This window comes from Myotis davidii, unplaced genomic scaffold (assembly GCF_000327345.1).
Source record: "Myotis davidii unplaced genomic scaffold, ASM32734v1 scaffold332, whole genome shotgun sequence".
Lineage (NCBI taxonomy): Eukaryota > Metazoa > Chordata > Mammalia > Chiroptera > Vespertilionidae > Myotis > Myotis davidii.
The window spans coordinates 2,937,583-2,942,661 of NW_006285779.1; positions in this window are offsets into that span (position 1 = coordinate 2,937,583).

Genomic DNA, 5,079 nt, shown 5'->3' on the forward strand with positions numbered 1-5,079 from the left:
ATATTTTTATTGATTTCAGAGAGAAAGGGAGATGGAGAAAGAGAAAACATTGATGATGAGAGAGAACCATTCATCAGCTGCCTCCTGCACACCTCCCTCTGGGGATCAAGCCAAAATCCAAATCCTAACTGGAATTGAACCTTGACCTCCTGGTTCATAGGTTGATGATCAAACACTGAGCAACATTGGCCAGGCCAGGCTGTTGTTTTAAATATAATTTCCTGATAAAGGTAACCTGAACTCCTTGGAAATGGCTGATTCCAGGTCTGGGCCAGACACTGTAGAAGATGAGCCTAAAAATAACTTGTCACATCAGGAAGCAAAGAAGTTAATTGATGTGTCAAAAGGACTCAGGAGCTAACCTAAATAAACACACTCTGGCCAAAAATTCTACCATTTGCGCAGCAATAAGAGTAGTGGTTGCAATGGATTGAAAACAAATTGAATTAAATCACTTATTTATAATGATACTATAAAATCCATTTTATTGGTCACTTTTAAAAAATATATTTTATTGATTTTTACAGAGAGGAAGGGAGAGGGATAGAGAGTTAGAAACATCGATGAGAAAGAAACATCGATCAGCTGCTTCCTGCACACTCCCTACTGGGTGTGTGCCGGCAACCAAGGTACATGCCCTTGACCGGAATTGAACCTGGGACCCTTGAGTCCGCAGGCCAACACTCTATCCATTGAGCCAAACCAGTTAGAGCTATTGGTCACTTTTGAAAGATGGTTAAGGAGTCAACTCATATTTTGAAAAGTGAAAAAGAAGAATCAATATTTGTTAAGCTTTTTCTATACTAACTGAATATCTCAGGGTAACTAAATAGGTGATGAGAGGAAGTTTCTCCTTAGAGAAGTATTCCAACTAATACACAGTCGAAATGATAGAATGTAAAACAGTAGAAATTAAAACATCACCAGTTACAACTGCTAATGAATTAATGGACCTAGGGGAAAAAATCTCAATAGCTGATAACACTAAAGAAAAATAAAAGAGAGACAAGAAAATTATGTTCCTTCTGATAGGACCATGCAACATCATGTATAAAGTAGTCTTGCTTCATAAAAAAATAAAATCTGCCTGGCTGGTGTGGCTCAGTGGTTGTGCATCGACCTATGAACAAGGAGGTCATGGTTCAGTTCCCCGGTCATGGCATATGCCCAGGTTGTGGGCTCGATCTCCAGAGGGAGTGAGCAGAAGGCAGCCAATCAATGATTCTCTTTCATCATTGATGTTTCTATGTCTCCCTCTCCCTTCCTCTCTGAAATCAATAAAAAAAAAAGGTTTTAAAAAATCAAATCTGAATCTAACCAAGCCTTTAGTTGTAACTATCAGTTTAAAGCAAATAAAAAGGAAAGAGAAACATTTTAAATGGTACTATGGGGATGCAATCAGCAAAATCTGTACTTTACTGTGGGAAACTCAGTAAAACAAATGACTGAAGAGACATATACATACACATGCACAGATATATTGTTTTTCTTCCTTTTTATTGAATTTATTGGGGTGACACTGGCTAACAAAATTATACAGGTTTCAGGAGCACAATTCTACAACACATCATCTGTACACTTTGTGTGTTCACCACCCCAGGTCACGTCTCTGTCCATCACTGTTTAACCCCCCATACCCTCTTACACATCCCTCCACCTCCCCTCACCCAGATAATGACCATTCTGTTGCCTGGGTCCATGAGTTTTTTTCTCATTTTTGCTCAATCCCTCCACACTGCCCCATCTAGCCCCCACATATATATATTGCTTATGTTATTTTTAAGCTTTTAGAATTTTTAAATATTTATGTAGAGAAATATGTCAGTAATTTTTGTATTGCTTTTCAATTTTACTATTTATTATTTTACTTTTTGCCTATCCCAAATTTACAAAAAATCACGTATAGTTCTTCTAATATATTTATACTTTAAGTATTCTAATATATCTTAATACTGCTAATACATATTAGAATACTTCTAATATATTTATAACTCCAATATTTTCTGAATTCATATTTATAAATGGGATAGAGTATTTATTTTAAAGTATTTTTTAAAAATATTTTATAGTCAAGTCCCATTATACTATATTAACTCATTGTAACTTTAAAATGCCATTTTATTGTAAACTAAATATCCATAGCCACATAAACCTCTTTCCAGGTTCTGTGTATGATTTATCAGTGAGGTTTCTGTGTATGACAACAAAATAGGTTTAAATTACTATAGCTTTAGAGGTAGTTTTCATATCTAGTAGGACCCATTCCCCTTCATTGTTCTTTTTCAAATTTTCTTGGCTCTCCTTGCAAATTTTCCCTGCTAGATAAACTTTAGAATCAGTTCAATTCCATATAATATGCAACTTAGTTTTTCTCCCAGCTTTTTGTCTTGAATTTTTTAAATTTAAAGATAAATAGGGTGGGGGGGGAGATAAATGGAAAGAATAATAAAATGAACACTTATATATTGTTTTCCAGATTCACCAATTGCTAACATTTATTACATTTGCATTGTGCTCTTTTTGTCCAGCAATTGCACTCCAACTGTTAAAAAAAAAAAAAAAAAAAGGCTCCCTAGCCGGTTTAGCTGAGTCGATAGAGCGTCACCTGTGGACCAAAGGATCCTGGGTTTGATTCTGGTCAAGGGCACTTACTGCAGTTGCAGGCTCCTCCCTGCCTGGGCCCTGGTCAGGGCACGTGCAGGAAGCAACCAGTCCATGTGCTTCTCTCACATCGATGTTTCTCTCTGTCTTTCCCTCTCTCTTCCACTATCTCTAAAAATCAATGGGAAAATATCCTCAGGTGAGGATTAAAAAAAAAAAGATAAAGGCAAACTGGAACTCCAATACATTTTAAGTGAGATTGCAAATGGTATGGACACTTGGGAAACAGTTTGACAGTGTCTTATAAAGTAAACCATACACCTACCTTATGATCCAGCAATCCCACTCTTAGTATTTACCCAAGAACAGATGTGAATATATACACCAAGACTGATCATCAAATAGCATTTTCCATAAGAAGCACAAACTGGAACAAACCAAATAGTTATTAACTGATAAATGATTTCAAAATTTCTTTATTATGTAATACTACTCTGCACTAAAAAGAAATGAGCTGTTAATATGTGAAACAACATGGATAAATCTCAAAAACATTATGCTAAAGGAAAGAATTCAAACGCAAAAGACTACATATTGTATGATGCCATCTAAAAACCCCCACACCAGAACTATACTGGCAGAAAGCCTCAAATTTGATGAAATGGGTTGTACCAGTTACATGAACATATTGCTATTTTTTAAATATAACAACAACAACTAACATTTACTGAGTTTGCTATGTGCCAGGCAATGGCTAAGAGCAGGGGCCCTCAAACTACGGCCCGCGGGCCACATGCAAATACAAATATTGTATTTGTTCCCGTTTTGTTTTTTTACTTCAGAATAAGATATGTGCAGTGTGCATAGGAATTTGTTCGTAGTTTTTTTTTAAACTATAGTCCGGCCCTCCAACGGTCTGAGGGATAGTGAACTGGCCCCATTTAAAAAGTTTGAGGACCCCTGGCTAAGAGCTTAATAATAAATAACAACTTCAGGCATACAGAAGTTAAGTAATGGGTCTGAGGTCATACAGCTGGCTGACCGTCTAAAGGCTGTCTGGATCCTTACAGCATGGACGGGAATAAGATTAAGTGGATGAGTGCTTCTTGTGGGAGTAGAGTAAGAGGAACAAGAAAGAATGAGAGTTTATGGTATTGGCACAGCCACCCAAGGGGCCTTGGTCTGAAACGCTGGGATGAAACAACCTGCAGGCCTCAGAGAACTGGTCCAGGGGCCCAAGACCTAAGATTGTATTGCGGGAGTTACACTTCAAGCAGAGTTTTTCAAAGGGAAATGAGCCAGGCAGCACATTAACAATTTCCTGTCTGACCCAGGATAACTTGAAGTGTGTGGGTGACACCTCAAACTCAGATGCTCCCCCACCTAGTAGGGATATAGGTTTTATGTGTGCCTGTCAGCAGCTGGAAGAGCCTGGTGGAAGAAAGGTATTCAGGGCAAAGAGGGGAAGTGACGAAATAGTTGGAGGGCATAAATGGTGTAGGTCTGTGATGGAGAAATCTCCCTCTTCTTGTCCTGTGTATGGTTTCAGGGATGTAATAGGCACAAGAGGGCCCTAACCAGTTTGGCTCAGTGGATAGAGCGTCAGCCTGCGGACTGAAGGGTCCCAGGTTCAATTCTGGTCAAGGGCGTGTACCTTGGTTGTGGGCACATCCCCAGTGGGGGTTGTGCAGGAGGCAGCTGTTCGATGTTTCTCTCTCATCGATGTTTCTAACTATCTCTCTCCTTACCTCTCTGTAAAAAAAAATCAATAAAATATATTTTTAAAAAAATAAGCACAAGAGGGCAGCTGCTGGATGTAACAGGGTGTTGCTTCATTAACCCTGAGGCCTGAATATCTCCACAAACTGCAATTCCCATTTATCTCCAGATCACCTGGTTGGGAGACAGCTATTGCAAGCCAGTGTCTGAATCCTGACACTTTACCCAATTTATTAGACACTTTTCCTAGTATCATTTCTAAAAACTCTATTTTCACTGCTTCCTTGGGACACCCCACTCTTCTGATCCCTCTGTGGAAACCAACCAACCCTCTCCAGTTTCTCTCCTGTAAATCTGAGAGCTTGAAGGAGAGTAAATTCTGTCCATAGGCAAGGCAATAGATGGATGAGTACATTGAGTAGCTTGTCCCAATCACTTTGGAACTTGATACTATAGCCAGAATATAGTTAATTGGTATGAGTCTGAATCTTGTGTTCTTGGTGTCTGTTTGTTTTTTCTAGACTGTGTATCCGGTCTTACTCAATTTATGAGAACTTTTCTAATAGCCAAGGGCCATATCTATCAAACCATCCAATTTATCAAAACCTCAAGGCTCTACCTCCAAATATATCTATTGCTCTCTCTACTACATTCATCCCCATCTAAGGCAGGAAACTGATAGCACACTTAAATTGGGTAATCCTAGGAATTTTTAATACAGGAATCATTAAAGTAATAAACTGGGGGAGGGAAATACAA